This window comes from Sturnus vulgaris, chromosome W (genome assembly GCF_052056855.1).
Source record: "Sturnus vulgaris isolate bStuVul1 chromosome W, bStuVul1.hap1, whole genome shotgun sequence".
Classification (NCBI taxonomy): domain Eukaryota; kingdom Metazoa; phylum Chordata; class Aves; order Passeriformes; family Sturnidae; genus Sturnus; species Sturnus vulgaris.
The window spans coordinates 39,612,872-39,633,213 of NC_142282.1; the positions used below are offsets into that span (position 1 = coordinate 39,612,872).

The 20,342-nt window shown below is 41.6% G+C and overlaps 1 protein-coding gene across 2 annotated transcripts in view; it reads right to left on the reverse strand.

The window, feature by feature from the left end:
* Positions 1–20,342, reverse strand: part of LOC148220161 (microtubule-associated protein 1B-like) — a 93,227-nt gene that overhangs the window by 57,658 nt on the left and 15,227 nt on the right. Inside the window, exon 3 of one of the 2 annotated variants that reach the window (XM_088155589.1) lies at positions 2,745–2,848. The exons of the other annotated variant lie outside the window; for it this stretch is intronic. The gene's annotated coding sequence lies outside the window, so the exon portion shown is untranslated. The remainder of the gene's footprint in view (positions 1–2,744; positions 2,849–20,342) is intronic. 2 annotated transcript variants of the gene reach the window in all.

Genomic DNA, 20,342 nt, shown 5'->3' on the forward strand with positions numbered 1-20,342 from the left:
AGCAATTTCATGTATGGGCAGAGAGGAAAGAGTGATGGCTGTTTACCAGAGAGCCATGCAATGTCTGTAGTTATGAGAACTGTCTTGTTCAATAGCATGGCTGTAGATGGTACAGCTTTGAGAAGCCAACATCCATCACAAGTGTCTGACATGGGCTTTCATTAACAATTCATTTACCTCAAAACACCATCATCCTTAGTAATCACCCTTCCAACCGTGAAATGAAAGGTTTCAGAGAAAGCTAGAAGACTACAGAACTCACCAACATGGAAAACACCATATCCATCTTTGTCTTTTTTCTCAATTGTTTTGCTCTTAAAGCCTTTTTATATAAATTGCAGTATTTTCCTTTATTTTCAAGAAAATAGGTAGCACTTATTAATGCTCCATATAAACAAAACAGGATTTTCTTCCAAAATATCCACAGTTGAAAGTGGCTTCCTGAAATGAATACTTCATCAGAGAATCACTAGGTTGGAAGAGACCTCCAAGATCATCAAGTCCAACCCATGCCCTAACACCTCAACTAGACTGTGGCATGGAGTGCCACATCCAGTCTTTTTTTTAAACACATCCAGGGATGGTGACTCCACCACCTCCCCAGGCAGACCATTCCAGTACTTTATTATTCTTTACATTAAAAACTTTTTCCTGATATCCAACCTATATTTCCCTTGGTGCAGCTTGAGACTGTGTCCTCTTGTTCTGTCAGTTGCTGCCTGGTGAAAGAGACCAACCTCCACCTGACTACAACCACCTTTCAGGAAGTTGTAGAGAGTGATAAGGTCACCTCTGAGTCTTCTTTTCTCCAGGCTGAACAACCCCAGCTCCCTCAGCTGTTCCTCATAGGGCTTGTGTTCCAAGTCCCTCTGGATGCACTCAAGCATCTCGTCTTTCCTAAACTGAGAGGCCCAGAACTGGACACAGCACTCAAGGTGTGGCCTCACCAGTGCCAAGTACAGGGGAAGAATGGCCTCCCTGGTCCTGCTGGCCACACTATGACTGATACAGGCCAGGATGCCATTGGCCTTCTTGACCACCAGGGCACACTGCTGGCTCATGTTCAGTTGGCTGTCGATCAGTACCCCCAGGTCCCTTTCTGCCTGGGCACTGTCCAGCCACACCTTCCCCAGCCTATAATGTTGCAGGGAGTTATTGTGGCCAAAATGAAGGACTCGGCACCTGGACATATTAAACTTCATCCTATTGGATTCTTCCCATCCATCCAACTGTTCCAAGTCTCTCTGCAGAGCCCTCCTACCTTCCAGCAGATCAACACATGCTCCCAGCAGTGTTGTCTGCAAATTTGCTAATGACAGACTCAATCCCCTCATCCATGTCATCAATAAAAATATTGAACAGAACTGGCCCCAGCACAGACCCCTGAGGGACACCACTGGTGACTGGCTACCAGCTGGATGCAGCACCATTCACCACCACTCTCTGGGCCCAGCCGTTCTTAACCCAGTAAAGAGTGCTTCTGTCCAAGCCATGGGCTGCCAGCTTTTCTAGGAGTATGCTGTGGGAAACAGTGTCAAAGACCTTGCTGAAGTCCAGGTACCCAACATCCACAGCCTTTCCCGCATCCACCAGGCGGGTCACTTGGTCAGAAAAGGAGATCAGGTTGGTGAAACACGACCTACCCCTCCTAAATCCATTCTGGCTGGGTCTGATATCCTGGCCATCCTGTAAGTTCTGCGTGATGACACTCAGTATAAACTCTTCCATTACCTTACCGGGTACTGAGGTCAGGCTAACTGGCCTATAATTACCAGGATCCTCCTTCCCACCCTTTTTGTGAATGAGCATCACATTGGCCAGCTTCCAGTCATCTGGAACCTCACCAGCGAGCCAGGACTGCTGGTAAATTATGGAGAGTGGCTTCACAAGCTCATCTGCCAGCTCCCTCATCACCCTGGGGTGGATTCCATATGGTCCCATAGATTTATGAATATCCAAGCATCTCAGCAGTTTTCTGACTGCCTCCTCTTGGATAACAAGGGGACCATTCTGTTCCCTGACACTGTCTAACAACCCAGAAGGACAGTTGTCATAAGGACAAGCTGTCTTCCCACTGAAGACTGAGGCAAAGAAGGCGTTAAGCACTTCCGCCTTCTCCTCATCCACAGTTACTAAGTTCCCTCCCTCATCCAATAAAGAACAAAGGTTGGTCTAACCCTTCCTTTTACCATTAATATATTTGTAAAAACATTTTTTATTATCCTTTACTTTATCGTTTACTTTACGAACTGAGCTTTGGCCTCCCTAATTTTTTCCTACATGCCCTAGCAGCCCCCTTAAATACTTCCTGAGATATCTGACCTTCCTTCCACAGATGATACATCCTCTTTTTATTCCTAAGTTCCTTCAAAACCTCGTTGCCCATCCAGGCTGGACGTTTGCCTCATCAACTCATCTTTCAGCACACAGGGACAGTCTGTCCCTGTGCCCTCAAGATCTCTGTTTTGAAGCACGCCCACCTTTCCTGAACTCCTTTGTTTTTAAGGGCTGCTTCCCAAGGAACTATCTGAATAAGTCTCCTAAATAGGCCAAAGTCTGCCCTCCGGAAGTCCAATGTAAAAGTGCTATTGGATGGTCCTCCTGATTTCACCAAATATCAAGAACTCTATAATTTCTTGATCACTGTGCCCCAAGCAGCCTCCAACTACCACATCTCCCACCAGCCCATCTCTATTTGCAAACAACAGATCTAACATAGTCCCTCCCCTAGTGGTCTTACTCACCAGTTGTGACAAAAAGTTGTCCTCCACACACACTAAAAACTTCCTGGACTGCCTTTTTTCTTCTGTATTAAGTTCCCAGGAGATGTCTGGCAGGTTGAAGTTGCCTACGAGAACAAGGGCTGATGATCCTGAAACATTCTCCAGCTGCTGATAGAATAAGTTGTCCACCTCTTCTTCCTGCTTGGGTGGACGATAAAACTCCCAGTAGGATGTCAGCCTTGTTGGCCTTCCCTTTAATCTTGTTTAATATTTCCACATATTGGTTTTGTAGATTAGAATTCTATAGACACTGTGATCTCTGAACAACTACTTTCAGAATGAATTTTATCTTTAGAACACATCTGATAGGTGTGAAAAAAGTTAAATCACATAAAATAGAGATAATTTAACAATTTTTAGAGTTGTACAGAAACAAAACCCTGAATCTTTAGAAGGCAGAGTGCTTTAGCTACAAAATCCTTTTGGTTCTGCTAGGCACATAACTACATTGTGTGTTAGAAAATACTGAATGCTTGAAAAACTATGCATAATGGATTCTTTTTTTATGGAAGGACTTCCTAAGTCACCTTTAACTACTTTCAATGTGTCCTGGTTTAAAAGACAGGTGTCTGCCAAGGAAGGTGGGAACCTTTCTGGAATGTAAAAGATGACCTCCTCCCTCCAAATTATTATAGATTTTAAATTACAGGGCTTTCTGGCAAAGATATGGAAAAAATAATAACAGTTCTTTACTAAAATATATATACATAGACAAACAACAACAACAGCAATTAGAAAAAAACCCCAGAAAACCCATTAACAGCCTTTTTCCTGCACATCAAGCAGTTTTCCCCTTTGGCATAGTGACAACTTCAACCAGCAGGGGACACTGAGGGCTCATGTTGTGGCAGAAAGGCTGCAGTGACTCACCCACGGTTCCAGGGTGTGCTGTTGGCTCAAGCAGCTTCAGAGGGCAGACAAAGAAAGATCTGAGCCTCCCCAAGGGGTAATGGTGGCCTCGGAGAGAGAGAGAAGGTGAAGGGGAGTGGTGTTTTTGTTTTCCCCAGGCTCTCACATGTCCCATGCAGTGTCCTAGCAATGGCAGCTGCAGCTGAGGCTCCCGTAAGCAGCTGGGAGGTGCTCCCTCCAGAGAGAAGGAGGAGGTGGGGACCAAGTTTTCCCCTGAGGCACCCATGCAGATGTTGAGGGTCTCTCCCAGAGAGGGGTGGATGTTGAAAAGTCCTAGTCCAATGGCTGCTCTTGCAAGCAGTGGCTTACTAACGGTGAGGAGAAGCAGTAAGGAAGGTTCAGCAACAGCAGCAACTCCTATGGGCAGGAGAAGTTCAGCACAAAACCCCACAACTGTCTGCCCTCTAAGCTGGGCAAAGACTGAGATAAGAAACTGCCAAAAACTACACTGCTTCTCCCCCTCCACCAGAACCATTCAAACGGTATGCCAAGGCACTGGCTACATCTTTTTTCTTTTAAATCTACATCCATTCGCTATCTCTATGAAAACAAATAGGAAGAAATTTCCCTAAAGAAAAAAGAAAACCTAACCCCCAACACCATGGCTGAAATTCCATAAACCACTCACCTAGCTATTAAGATATGTATAATATTTAAGAAATAATTTTATCACTGCACACCTTGAAGCAAATGACAACAGAAAACAGAACCCACTGGACTTAGTGAGAAATTTTTCTGGGACTATCAATAAAAAGCAAATCAATTTAATATTTTCCTGTCTCAGTTTTTGTATTTCATGAACTTGAGACAGGTAGATAGTCAAATGTTAGATTCTCTGTTGTCTTGAGTTACACTTCTCCATTACAAGTAATAACCTTAAAAAGCTGTTAATGACAACTAAATAAATTAATGGCACATATACTATGGTGAAGTACTAAGGCCTGAACAACAGGCCCTGAACTAAAGTTGACCTCTAAGTGAACCTTCCAACCAAATATTGTATATATATTCGTTCATTAACAAAGTATTATCATATGTGTTCATTTTTTTGCAAAGCATGTATTTACCTTTCCATATCTAGAAATCAGATAACACCACATCTGGCTTTATTAGGTGTGATACTGAATTTATTTTTGCCTTTTTGCTTTTATATATTCTTTATATTCCTTCATATATATATTTGTAGCTCTGTAGACTATTGTTGTATAGTTATATAGTTCCTAGCTAACTCCAGTACTTTTCCTACTCTATCAGACAGAAAGACAAAATACATTCCCCAGCAACACCAAGCCCCGGGGTCCAAGGCTCCTATCCTATCTTGCTACTTCCTCTGAGAGCCAAGGACAAAATACTCTCCCCAGGCACTTTCTCATAAACAAAGTACAGCTAGTACCAAGGGGGGAGATGTTGGAATTTAAAATGTAAGGAATTCTCAGAACATTGGGCCTGTAAACCAAAGCTTAGAATTAAACACAGTTAAGTAGAGATAGGTTTAGCTTTAGAGTTTAAGATACAGAAAAAATAAAGGTAATTACAAAGGTAACAAGAAGTTTTAGAGTGCAGCAATGTAAGTTTGTGTGTTGTGATATGATTGCAGTATGAGTCAATAAGACAAAATATCTTAGTATTGGATTAGAAACATAAAAAAACCCCACTGTTGGCAGTGTTTTATTGGTTAATAAAACCTTAAAAGACCTTATAACCATAAGTCTTGTGACTTCTGAGCCATGCTGTGAACATCTGTAAGACGAACTTACCCTTTCTGCCTGTGTAGAAGATAACAAAAATAAAGCGCACTTTCTAAAGCAACTCAGAAGTCCTGTCTCTCTGCTCATTCAGAAATAAGAAAAAATCCCCGCAAGATGTATCGTGGGAGCAATAAGCCCACACTTAGAAGATGTGATATGGGAGCAATAAACCCACAGGGAGGGGCTCAAAGGTTGAACTAGAAGGGGGAATTACCTTATCAACTGTGCTTCTAATTGGGAATTCTTGTCAATTATGCTATTTGCTAAACTTATAAAACTGTATTTATCCTATGTCACACGGGCATTTTTCCATATCTGCCCCTGGAGGCCTCCAATAAAGATCAGCTTTTATATTACCTCCTATACTAATATCGTCTCAAAAGTGTGTTGTTTTATTTCCAGATCTTTAAGGCATCAGAGGGGTATAGGATCAAAGACAACTCCCTTGTTTCCTCCTTGAGCCCTGGCCAGGCTTTGGGAGGAAGCCAACAGGAGAATGAATTTAGAAATTGTCAGCTTGTTGTTTAACAGTATAAAAGCTGGGTTACTGTCACAGCAAAGCTGGAGAGCCTCATGGCCTGCAAGGTAGATGCATCATAGTTACCAGGCATGGTTCTCCATTCCTTCACTTTGACAGCTTCCCCCCACAGCTGATGTGTGGACTTGGATGATGGTAAAATATTAAGGTAACTGGTTATGTATCTTTCTTAATCACTATAGGCATTTTTTCATAGTAGTGATTATGTGCATTGCTTAGCTTATCCTTTTCTGAGTCTTTGCAGTTTTGCATCATAGTAAATTACACTATTCCTTTAATTGGTGTCTCCGTCTGTGTCTCTGACCCTACCCACTGGCAAAACATATAGTCTGCACTACATGTTTAGGCTGTAATCCTTACATTGTCTCATGCTAATCTTTCCTGCCCTTAAATGCATAGAAAATGGCAAGGCCAACTCTACTATGCACTGCAGAACTGATCTGTGGATCAGCTATGCTGGACCTTGAGCTCACCAGCATGGAGTGGCTGGTTCGGTAATGTGAGACTCAAGGGAAGCATTGGCTGCAGTGATCATAAAATAGTGGAGTTTGAGATCCTTAGGGAAATGAGGATGGCAAACAGCAAGCTCACTACCCTGGACTTAAGGAGAGCAGACTGGCCTGCTCAGGGATGTGCTTGGTAGAATCCAATGGGATAAAGGTCTGGAGAGAAGGGTCTAAGAAAACTGGTTAATATTCAAGGATCACCTCCTCCAAGCTCAGAAGTGATGCAGCCCGATAAAGAGGAAGTCAGGGAAAAAAAGCCAGGAGGCCTGCGTGGATGAGCAAGGAGCTCCTAGACAAACTCAAACAGAAAAAAGATGACTACAGAGGGTGGAAGCAGGGGCAGGTAGTGTGGGAGGAAAACAGAGACTATCTGAGCAGCCAGGGATCAGGTTAGGAAAGCTAAAGCCCTGAGAGAATTAAACCTGGCCAGGGATGTCAAGGGAAATTAAACCAAAAAGTTTCTATAGGTATGTCAGAGATAAAAGGAAGACTAAGAAAAATGTGGGTGTTGAAGTCAGTAAGTCAGGAGTCTCTCTGATTTCTTCAGAGAGAAATCAGAATGCAGGGATTGAGTTGAAACCTTTAGATAGATTGAAGTATATTAGGCCTCTCACTTATAAGGCAGAGGTGAAGATTTAGGTTGTAACATAAGAGAGAGAAAATAAGTAAGTAAATGGAATAAGTTTTAAGTGCTTTTAGTGAGTAAAAGGTCTTAGATGCCTGAGAAGTGGTACATGTTCTAGTGAAGGTTGAAAAACATGCTAGTGTTTGCTTAGAGGCTCCAAGAACCTAGCTTCAGACATAATAGTTAGAGTTAAGAATATTGTTACATTTTTCAGTTAGAACAAGATAGGCCATGAACGTAGTCTATACGTAGCCTGGCGTGCTAAGAAACCAGAATTCTAATAGGTTAAAGAGTAGTGGTCCGAGTTTGTGTCTTAGCTAGTTGGAAAGTTTCTATAAAAGAACATGCATCAGGGAGAGCTGGGGCTCTATGCCAGGGCTCTATGACATGGCTTTATGCCATGTGCATTTAGCCATTGCTTTTAGCCATTGCTTTGCCTTGGTTTGTATTTGCATTTGAGACTGATGTGCTTCTGCAATAAATAACTTTACAACAACTATTAGCCGCTTCACTGTTTACATAAAAGAAGAAGCAGCCCAACAGTGTGGGTGCACAGGAGGCACCCGGAGGTCCCCCCGAAACCTCACATTTGGTGCCCCGTATGAGGAATTATTACCCTCCCGGAGGTCCTTCCAAAACCTCACATTTGGTGCCCCGTGTTTGGTGCCGTGCTTTCACTTCGCTTTGCAAGGCTTTTTAGCTACTGTCGGGCCTCCCCAGAACCCTCATTTGAGTGTGGCAAGAAGGCTGGACACCCCACCGGTTGCTGAGAGGAGCAAGCACCCATAAGAGGTGGACGAAGGGGGCTGGGTCTGGACCTTCTCATCGTCCATCTTATATTGAGGTGAGTTTTGGGGTGAAGAGTAGTGCGAGTTAGAGTTAGAGCTTGGGAAATAATATGCCAAAAGAGCAGGAATATATTGTATATTGAGATGAGTTAAGCTTTGAGGAAATCTGTAGAGATGGGAAGAAATGTATATGAAGAGCAGAAATATATCTTTGATTACTTAAAATCTTTATTGAGGAAAAATGACTTTAATGTTTCAGATGATGAGTTAAGAGGCCTTTTAATATATGTTCAGAAGAATTTTCCAAATATAGATCCCGATTCTGCTTTAAGCTCTTTTCTATGGGATCAGATAGGACTTAAGCTTTTAGATGATACTATTCGTGAAGATGAAGAAGCCCCTTTGTTATTACCCTCCTGGAGGTTGGTCGCAGAATCGTTAAGTGAGCCATTTACTAATTCTGAAAACACAGAGACTGATTCGCTAGCTTCTCGATTGATGTCTCAATTTATTGCAAATTACAGATGTCGCGGTTTTTTTCAAGCACGAGCCACGGGGACCCCACCACAGCCGTCTCCCGTAGGCAGGGAGAACGGCTCCGGGGACCGGCCGGCAGCACCGTCATTGATGCTGCTCGAGCCGTGTTTTGCGAGCGCAGGGGCCCCAGTTTCCCCGTCACCAGCCCCCTGCTCTGCAGGGACAGTCCCGCCGGTCCCCGCTCAGCGCCGTAGCCTCGCCGCAGCTTCTATGTCTACTCGAGAAATTCCTACCCCCCATCCCCTGCATGAGACCGCGTTGGGAAAGAGGAGGGGGAACTGGGGGGAGGGAGGTCAGGACGATGCAGTTGAGGGCAGGAGGGAAGAAACTGAGCAGCAGGCTGTTGAAAATATTAGAGGAGATGATTGCCCTGTTTTGGGGAAATCTGAGATATCGACATCAAAGTTGGCAGATTCAAATGGGGAGAGAAGTTCCTTTCTTTTAAAGTCAAACGATTATCTGTCAAAAACACCACAGTATTTTTCAGTAGACTGGGCAATTAAAGAAAAAGATTTTGATTTAGTTACTGAGTCTTTCTCCCAGTCACGCGGTCAGGTTGGTTTTCTCACCCCAGACCGCAGATTGCACCGCGGGATCGCGACTGGAGAAACTTCTAACAATTCTTAAGCAATTACAGGGCGGCCGCGTGAATTCAGACGATCCGGAGCAGACACGGGCGCAGCAGCGCGATGTCACCAGCCCGGGCCGCGCAGGGGGAGGGGGGAGCGCCGCTGCTCCGCTCTCCCTCTCCGCCGCCTCGTCTCGCCCGCCCAGCCCGCGTCCTCCTCCGCGCCCATTGCCGAGGGACAGCGCCAGCCCCCGCCGCTCCGCCTCACTCCCAGCGGCTCCATCACCCCCCGCGCCGCCCCCCCCGCGGCATCCATGCACGAATCCAGTGCTGCAGAGAGAAGGGGGAGAGAGGGGGTGGGGGGACGGCAAGAACTGCTTCTAACCACATTGCTGGGGGCAAACGGAGCGAGGGGGCATGAGCATGACATCAGATTCAGCTCCATTCTCACAGTTTTTGTCTGTTAAAAGTGTTTGTCTTTTGCATTGTTGTCAAAAAGATGCATTTTATGTTTTCCTTTTTTATTTTTATTAATTCTCTCTCTTGTTTCAGCAGGTCTCCTATGACCTGACCCTGTGTTATCTCATAGTTTTAAGTTTTTTTTCAGAGTTCTAAGAAAATTATGTGAGCCTCATTGAAAGTCTTTTCTAAAGTGCTAGTCTTATGGTTTTCTCCAGGTGTTATTAGAAAAGTATTCAAGCAGCCTGTCCTGTTCGAAGCATCTCTATCCTGAGGGAAAACTTTGGGAGATAACAAGCTGAGCTGCCGAAAGGATTTGGTTTCTCTTTCATCCTGAAATGTTTCATTGTAACCCTTGTTCTTAAGAGTCTTGCTTTAAAAAAAAAAAAAAAAAGTTAGGGAGTTCTCTTCCAATTAGAATTTCGGTAGTGGCCAGGCCTTAATTCTACCTGGAAGAGAAACTCTGTAAACCCAGAAGTTTTCTGCATCAAAATAATACTCCAGTCGTTTTGACTTGGCAATTTGTCCCTGTCAGTATGACAGCTGAAGCTGATTTTGGGGTGAATTCGGTGTTCATTATCCAGAGATGATCATCTAATTCCTCATTGAATCAAGGCCTGTCAGCTGTTTGCAGACTCTGGGATGATGACATAGTGTTTTAAGGATTTATGATTATCTAATTTTATAAATTAATGTCTATAATTTAAAATATTGTTGATTGTTGTATCTAAATTATCCCTGATTATAAGTTTCTAGTTTTACTACATATATTGTTGAAGGTCCATTTCCTCTAATAATTTGGAGCGAAGAGTTTGCTTGTATTCATACAGGACCCAAGTGGATTCCAGCAAAGAATGTGAAACCTTATAGAGTGAAAGAAAGTGCTGACCATGCCACAGTGAAGAAGTGGGCACACAGACGTGAACTATCAAACATTTCTACTTGAACCTGATGTCTTGTGTTAGAAGATTGTAAACTTTGGGTTGTTTATTTAAAAAAAAAGATGGCGAATCAGTAGTATTGTAGAATTTTATTTTGTAATAGTTTAAGGGAAATATGGGTTTTGATCTTATGCTATGCTTTTTCTGCTTTGCTTTGTTCACCATTAGTAGTGCAGATTTGACAATTAGCCAACTTAAAAATGCTTAACTTTAACTAATGTATTAAGTTTAAATGTCATATGTCTGTACAACACAACACCAAAAAAACTGGTTTTCACTTGCTTAGCTATCTCTGTAGTTATATTGTTAGTGCTATTTGTGATTTATATTGTTATTTGTATTGTTTGTATTTTTATTGCTAGTTATATTGCTAATGCAAATTTGTGTGTGCTTTGCCATGATAGCCGCTTGCTACTGAATAAGTGAAGTTTTGCTTTGATAACCAGGTGAAAGGAGCAGGGCTGGCCAAGACCCTCCTGAAATCACCAAGGGCAAGACTGGATTGGCCTCTGTGTTTGCCACCAAGAAGATTTTTAGCTCTGCTGCTGGATGCAACCCAGTAGGCGTTGAGCGGTGGGGACACACGCCATGCCAGACCTTGATGAGAAGGACAGCCTTCTCTGCTACCAGAGGGCCATCCAGGAGGAGAAAATAGGCCAAGTAGCCTGCAGATGATGAGTCACAGAATAACTGGTTGGATGGTTTGTTTGATAGATTGGATTGATTGAATATTAAGAAATCTTTGTGGTTCAAAGAGGAGGGGGAGATGTTGGAGTCAGTAAGTCAGGAGTCTCTCTGATTTCTTCAGAGAGAAATCAGAATGCAGGGATTGAGTTGAAACCTTTAGATAGATTGAAGTATATTAGGCCTCTCACTTATAAGGCAGAGGTGAAGATTTAGGTTGTAACATAAGAGAGAGAAAATAAGTAAGTAAATGGAATAAGTTTTAAGTGCTTTTAGTGAGTAAAAGGTCTTAGATGCCTGAGAAGTAGTACATGTTCTAGTGAAGGTTGAAAAACATGCTAGTGTTTGCTTAGAGGCTCCAAGAACTTAGCTTTAGACATAATAGTTAGAGTTAAGAATATTGCTTACATTTTTCAGTTAGAACAAGATAGGCCATGAACGTAGTCTATATGTAGCCTGGCGTGCTAAGAAACCAGAATTCTAATAGGTTAAAGAGTAGTGGTCCGAGTTTGTGTCTTAGCTAGTTGGAAAGTTTCTATAAAAGAACATGCATCAGGGAGATCTGGGGCTCTATGCCAGGGCTCTATGACATGGCTTTATGCCATGTGCATTTTGCCATTGCATTTTGCCACTGCAGCTTTGCCATTGCTTTTATCCATTGCTTTGCTTTGTATTTGCATTTGAGACTAATGTGCTTCTGCAATAAATAACTTTACAGCAACTATTAGCCGCTTTGCTTTTTACATAAAAGAAGAAGAAGCCCAACAGTGTGGGTGCACAGGAGGCACCCGGAGGTCCCCCCGAAACCTCACATTTGGTGCCCTGTGTGAGGAATTATTACCCTCCCAGAGGCTCTGAAACCTCACATGTGGGCCCAGAATTTTTCTTTTTCACTGCAACACTCTGTGCAGATCCTTCCTTGCATATCACCACAACTCCCACCTTCACATGGAAAATGGAGCAGCATCAGGGAAAAGTATATAAACCCAAAATGCGCAGCAAAGGAATAAATACTGAAATTAATATTTCAGAAACATGTAAGAAGTCTGCCTTTCCTGTTCTCATGTATCTCTACCTGAATACATTTTTAGACTTTTAGTCTCTTCCTGAGGGAAGTCTCTAAATTTTGATAATTTCAGAAATTCTCTGTTAATGTTTCAAAATTGCCACAATCTGCTTACTAATGGGCTCTCACCAATAAGACAGCTTAAGCTGCCAATTAAAATCCTCTGAGTAAAATGTCTGGTCTTGGAGTCATTACTACAAATGCAACTTAGTTTTAAGTTCATCTACCATCTCTGTTCAGTCAGACAAGGCAGTACAACCTATAGGGGTTTCACACACAAGGAATTAATTCCTTCTCTCAAGCAGATTTTCTTTGACCTGTATTTAATACAAAATTATGGTTTCTCAGTTTATATGTAATTTCTGTCTTTCCTCCTAGTTCAATTCAGAGAATTTCATTGGCCTGGTAGCCCATGAATAATGAATGATGGATCCGTTCAGAAGCACTAAGGGTTGTTGCAGCAAGCCTTGCACTCCAGATTAGACACTGAACTTTGTAGTATATGAAGTTATTTATGGTCGAATCTTCCTACAGTCCAGCAACCAGTAAATTTTTCAGTGATGGAAACTGTAGTATCAAAAAGAAATGTATGAACAACAAATAGTGGTAGTTCATATCCACTGATACACTACTAGAAAAAAATACCTGCTATCAGAAGTCAAAGGGCTTGGAAACCAGAAATCAATGAACCAGTACATGTGAAGGCAAAAGCTGTCCATCTATATGATAAAAGTGGGCAGACTCCAGAAGCCAGCCAAGAGTCTAGCTTGGATTTACTTTTTTTCCCCTGATGCTGTACACTGTCTCTGCACCAACTTCAGTGTGGAAAAAAGTGAGAAACAAATCTAGTTCTGAAAACACCTACTTGCATCTTCAAGTGTTTGAGTTATCATTTCTCATATCCTCTCTTACTTCATCCTAGGAAGAAGCAGATGCCTCTCAAAAGAGTTCAGACAGCCTCTGAGCTGAGGAGCATAGGACTACCCTTGCTGCCCCATAAAGGGAGGATACTTCCTGCCTGCATGGCTACAGCAAGCTTTTACAGGAGGGCACAGAATTTGCACCTGGTGAAATAGCTTCATCCTATACATATAAGAACTGCTGAAGAGAACTGTCATCTCTCATTAGAAAAATGTTCACTAAATTCCCAGGAAATCCACTGCAATGCTCAGTACACATCAAAACTAATTACACTTAAAGTCTGTCTGCATGCTAATGAACTCCACCAGATCATAATCCATACAGATGGAAGTGAAATTCTTTTCCACAACTTCAGCCTAATGTCTTCTAATTAACCCTTTTACATGAGAAAAGAAGTCCTGCAGAGGCAGGGATAGCATAGCAGAGGTGTCAAAGGGAAAATACTATTCCTTGCCACTTGTCTTCCCCCAGGATTTGAAGGTTATGTCACTCACTAAGTCAGTCTCTGAGGAGTAATAAAAATGTCATTTATTTCATCTCTCCATGGCATTTTAACATTTACCCTGTAAGTATTTCTGGATTTAGGACTGGCAAAAAGGTTTTAGTAATCATAAAGCACACATTTCCACTGACATGCAGCAGCACTTAAAAGCATTTCAGTCCCACCTGACATGAAGCTTTGTATAGAGATGGCAGAAAATATTTCACCAGCTTGTGTTGTGCGCAAATGCTGAGCTTCCTAGAGGGGTTAAGGTCTAATGGAAGTCAGCTGATTTATAGCCAACTCCAGCACTAAACTAGCAAGGAAATCATCTGAGAGAATTGCTCAGATTTATTTCGTGTGGCGTCACAGCAACTTAGCAGTGCTGCATTTCATTTTATGTGGAACCCTGTTACAAACTAAAACCAGTTCCTTCAAACTACCTATAGATGGGATCTAGAAAACTGCAATTCTTCAACAGCACTCCAATGTTTGTCTAATATATAATGATGTATATCAAAAGCTTTTGCCCATACAGATGTATGTAGGTGTTCAGTTTCATAAAATAGCCCTCACTTATTTTTTACCTTTTTTTTAAGCACAACTCAGAAATATGAAGAAGTTCCACAAATGGTGAATGACTAATATCAGCTTTTCAACTTTTCTGTTATTTTCAAATCATAGAATCATGGAATGGCTTGGCTTGTAAGGGACCTTTAAAGGTCATCTAGTTCCAACCCCCTGCCATGGACAGGGACACCTTCTACTAGGTCAGGTAGCTCAAAGCCCCATCCAACCTGGCCTGAACACTTGCAGGGATGGGGCATCCAAAACTTCTCTGGGCAACCTGTTCCAGTGTCCCACTACCTTCTGAGTAAAGATTTTTTTTCTAACATCTAATCTAATAATCTAATCAAGTTGGTTGAGCCCTGTAGTGATTACTTTGTAACATCTGGCGCATGGTTTATTTGAAGAGGATTGATGGCCTCATTCTAAATTCTAATGAAGACCTCACCACATAAATCACTGACATTAGCTTCTCTACTGGCAGACTTGGCAGAGTCGTCCTTGATGGGAAGCTGAAGCAAGACAAAAAAAAAAAATAAAAAAAAAGGTTGCTAGGTCACTGCAACCGAATAATCCAGATCAAGGCTTGTCTACATCTGAGTTTGACAGTCACAGACCATCTTTATGCAGTTGAGGGGCAAAGTTAAGAATTAACTTCAGGTGTCTTGATTTATGATTTATCATGTGTTCTACAGTCACTTAGAAAGCCATGAATTTTTTCCAGCATCTAAGAAAGGCACCTGGGATTTAACTTGGTTGGACGAGTATTTTTAGGTAGACAACACTGAAATGCTTTGTCAAATTATATGCTACTGTAGTCCTATATTCCCAACAGTTAGTCATACCACAGACTGACACAGGAGGAAAGCTGAGATATTCTAAACTTGACAAGTAAGTCAGAGCCTACTTGCTTAGGTGTCAGGTCTTTTATTTCATGCTGTGCTTTAAATTCATTAAGGGAGAGAAGGCACTACTATATGTCTTGGTGTGGTTATATTGCAACTTCAAAACAGGGAAAGCTCATGCCTGTTAGAGGCATTTTGACAATACAGAGAATACATGATCTGTAAGGCTGATTTAACAAGCATTTCCTCAGATAGATCTACAGCATGCATTAATTTATGCACAAATATAGCCATATGTATAATGCTTTTGCTTTTTCCCCCCACTGGCACTGCATAATTAATTATAGAATCATAGAATGGCTTGGGTTGGAAAGGACCTCATCTAGTCAAAACCCACTGCAATGAGCAGAGGCACCTTCCACTAGGAGAGGTGTTCCAGCCCTGTGATCCTCATTGTGACCCTCCTCTGGACTCACTCCAACAGACCCACATCCTTCTTAGGTTGGGGGTCCCAGAGTTGGATGCAGAACTCCAGGTGGGATCTCACAAGAGTGGAGTCAAGGGGAAGAATCACCTCCCTCGACCTGCTGGTCACACTTCTTTTGATGCAACCCTGGATACAGTTGACCTTCTGGGCTGTGAGCACACAAAGAGTGTGGCCAGCAGGGCTAGGGAACTAACTGTCCCTCTGTACTTGGCACAGAGTAGTGTCCAGTTCTGGGCCCCTAACTTCAGAAAAGACATTGTGGTGCTAGAGTGTGTGCAGAGAAGGGCAACTAAGCTAGTGAAGGGTCTAGAGGGTAAGACCTAAGAGAAGTGGCTGAGGGAACTGAGGTTATTTAGTCTGGAGAAGAGGAGGATCAGGGGAGACCTTATTGCTCTCTACAATTACCTGAAAGGAGGTTGTGGCAAGGTAGGGATCTGCCTCTTCTCACAGGCAACTAGTGACAGGAGAAGAGGACATAGCCTCAAGCTGTGTCAGGGGAGGTTCAGGTTTGACATCAGGAAGAATTTCTTCACTGAAAGGGTAGTTAAGCATTGGACCAGGCTGCCAAGGGAGGTGGTGGAGTCACCATCTGGAAGTGTTTGAGAAATGACTGGACATGGCACTTAGTACTGTGATATAGTTGGCATAGTGGTGTTCAGTCAAAGGTTGGACTGGATGATCTTGGAGGTCTTTTCCAGCCTTAATGATTCTATGATTTATGGATCATGTCAAGCTTCTCATCCACTGGTACCCCCCTAAGTCCTTATCCTCAAGGCTGCTCTCAATCCATTCTCCCTCCAGATTAAATCTGTGCTTGGGATTGCCCCGACCCAGGTGCAAGACCTTGCACTTCTTGTTGAACCTCATGAGGTTCCCATGGACCCACCCCTCAAGCTTTTCCAGATCCCTCTGGATGGCATCCCATCCTTCAGGCATGTCAATCGCACCACACAGCTTGGTGTCATCAACATGTTAAGTATTTTCATAAATTATCACTATCTGTGGACTTCCAACTGAGAGCTCTCACCCTGGCTGAGCTACATTTTGCTTCTATGATAGATCTTAAGTTTGCTGAGCTCATTTCACATTGAGGGATTTGTCCTTTAAAGTCAACAGATCCGAATTGTCTGAAATTTAAACTCCAAGCAAGATCAGAGAAAAACATAAACATATGTCTTACATTAAATACCACGACCTAAAAACAGTAGAGAAGTACTCATACTAATTTTAATATGCACTCATTGACTGCACAGGAATAAACATAGGCATTGACAATGCCATCTACTGGCAAAAAAGCACAAATAAGCCTAATTTCATGGCAGGCTATTTCCAAAAAAAGGGAAAGGGTAAGAAAACTGTGGGTTGATGTGAGTTGTTAGTTTGTTGGATTTTGGTGGGTTTTTTTTAGGTTACTCATTTCACTGTTTCTTTTTAAAACAAGCAGTTCGAACTCCATTATATGATGTTGAATTTTATGTAGAAACTTTGCTGGGAATGAGTTCTGAAAATTATTAAAATTTTTGCAAATTAATTTTGTACCAGAAAAGGTTAATGGTTGAAAATAGTAACAATTTAAAAGACAGCAGAGATAATGAGAAAATATTAAGACCTGCAAGAATGAGATTCCTTTTACTTTACTATGATGTCTCTTATTTCACAGAATCTTGAAAAATAACTCTTTAAACTTCTTTAAATATTTGGTGAGGATATTCAGTGTCTAAGCCTTTCACACTGTCCTGGTTACAGGAATAGGGTGCCAGTTTAGCACTATGTGGATGTAACCAAACTGTGTATTCTTACATCCCTCTAGATAATTTCTGATAAACTGTTAATGATGGATCATTAGCTGCCCAGTGCACACCCAACACCTCAGGCTACAAAATGGGTGTTAAATGAGATTAGAAAAATGAGGCAAACCCTGCAGAGGCAGGGTAGTGTTTCTTTTTCTTCACACAAATGACTCAGCTGTGATAACTCCCCTCAGGGAAGCAGCAGCACAGTCACACCCAGCCTGAGGGATCATCTCTGCTAATGGGCCATAATACTCAATGTCACTAGCAGAATATGCAGCTACCACACTTAGACCATCAAAAGTCCCAAAATAACCCATAACTCACAGTACTACATCATTCCATTGTGAATCCCCCTGCCCTGGGGGAGGTATTGAGAATTCCCACCTGTCTTGGTTTGAAAGACAAGCTGTCTGCTAAGAAAGGCAGGAGCCTCTCTTGAAATGGAAAATGTAAACCCCTTCCCTCCAAATTATTATAATTTTGAAATTAAGGAGCTCTCAGGCAAAAATATGGGAATAGGAATAACAGTTCTTTACTAGAAAAATTAAAATAAAAATGCAGTAAGACGAAAAAAACCAAAACACTGACAGTCAGAATATAACCTGAAAACTCCATCAGTCAGGGTGTTGGTAGCAGTCCAATTAAATGGTGGCTGCAGTCCTCCTGGAGTGACAGATGTGGTTCAGTTGAAGCAGTGGTCCTGTAGAAGGGTGCAGTTTTCCTCTGAAGGTCCAGTGATGATGTAGAAGGGTCTGGTTTTCCTCTGGGATCCAGTGGAAAAAGGCTGCTCTGATGCTCCAAATCTCAGATTTTATCTAGGTAGAAAATGCTTGGCTCCTCCCCCTGGGTGGAGCATCTCACAATGGGATGATGTAATTTTATCACTCATGTAGTGGGACTTAATGGCCTATTAACAGAAGATACCTCCCTGGAGGGAGGATGGGTTGTGGAAAAGATAAAGATCACTGCCCCATCTGGTTTTAACAGATGGTTATAGAATACATACTTTTGGTTACATCCTGCATTGCAACCCAAGACAGGATCTGATCATGGTCCCTGCAATATCAATATGTACATTTTTTTCACTACACATGGCAAAGGATTAGACCTCAAATTCCTCAAGTGAAAACACACAAATGCTTTGACAGACATTCTCTTGCATGTATCTTCTTAGACAGTGTGTTGCATATATTTTCAAACTGCTTTGAGAAGCATACAAGCATGTACTGAATTTGCCCTGCAATTACCATAATAAACATTATAATCCAAAAAGTTTCATCCTTTAGTCAGACCTCACTATAGTAAGCGCTGTGCAGACATGCTAAATGACTCTCAAGAGTAAACTGTCCTTAAGTTTGAGTTGCACAAAGAGTTCAATCTCAAAAGACTGAAAAAAGGCTGTTTAATTAAATCCCACAGACTATCTCATCATCTTGGATGAATACTTTCCTTGGACAAGAGGTCACCTAGTTTTTCAAATTCCAGAGAATTTCTGAGTTTAAGAGAATACATGTTTACAATCTTCTTTATTATAAATGTTGCCAGTTTTCCTGATTAAACACTCAAAAGTCAACATTTGTTGAACAGAAATTTAAAATTCTAAAATTTTATTGACAAATGGCAAGAAAAAAACCCTATCAAACTGTAGAGAAGACATAAAGGAACCTCATAAAGATTCTACATCAGAGAACCACAGAGAGAATAGAGAAACTAAAATATTATCCTCTGATCTATGCAGTGGAATTCTGAAGGTGTCAATGGGCTTCTCCACAAAATCTGAGCAATTAAATTGGTCAACAGGTCTAGATTTATTCCTGGATGTTCCCTTTTTCCCAGTTTCAGGCTCCCTTAAAGCTCTTTCAACACAGATTTTGGTAGCTTATTGTTTAAAGACTGGTCAGTGCTGAAAAAGAATGTTTTAATCTCTATAGATATGGAAAAATCTCATATAATCTATGCTGCAAGAGGAAGAATTAGTAACACAAGACATTTGGTATATTATTTAAGACCATCAGGTCAACGATGTCATGCTAGCAAGACATCAAGACCTCTGTCAACAGTGTATAGCAACTGACCTTAGGAATGTGATGCAGTGGTATGATACATTTCATACCCCTTTTCACCTGTCTTGGTTTTGGCTGGGATAGAGTTCATTTTTATTTTCTTAGTAGCTGCTACAATGCTGTGTTTGGGATTTGGTATGAGAATAATGTCGATAACACACTAATGTTTTGGTTGTTGCTAAGTAGTGCTTACCTAAAGTCAAGGACTTTTCAGTGTCTCACAATCTGCCAGTGAAGAGGTGCACAAAAAAGCTGGGAGGGAGCATAGCCAGGACAGCTGACCCGAACTGGCCAAAGAAATATTTCACATCATAGAATGTCATGCTCAGTATATAAACTGTGGGAGTTACCCAGAATGGGTGCCAATAACAGTTCAGAGAGATGGGTTTGGCATCAGTCAGCAGGTGGTGAGCAATTGTATTGTGCATCACTTGTTTTTCTTGGGTTTTATCTGTCTCCCTCTCTTTTTTATTACCATTATTATTATTATTATTATACTTTGTTTCAATTATTAAACTGTTCTTATGTCTACCTACAGGTTTTACTTTTTTGTTCCTGATTGTCCTCACCATCCCACCAGAATGGGGGGTAAGTTAGAGAGTGGCTGTGTAGTACTTAGTTGCTCCTTGGGGGTTAAACCATGGCATCACCATACATAAAAGATGTTCCTGAAGTCAGAATTTATAACATTCATCAATACTAGGTTGTACTAGTCAATGTGCACATGGCCACAATAATTATACCAATAAAAGCAACCTATACTTCTTGGAGAAAGTTATATATTTTAATACAAAAACCAAGATTAATCTCTCATATACTCACTAACCATTTGCGCTAAAGTAATGAGATGTTAGAAAACTTACCAAATATTGATTTCCATGCACTAAGAATAAAATGAAATTTTACACTTCACAAAATTGTTGCGTTTTTAAATTTATTTTATGAATCCTCTAAAGGAATGACAGTCTTGAAGAAAACACAGCAGAAGATGCAGCCTTTAAAATTCTAGTTTCTTCATACAAGCCAAAGAAAG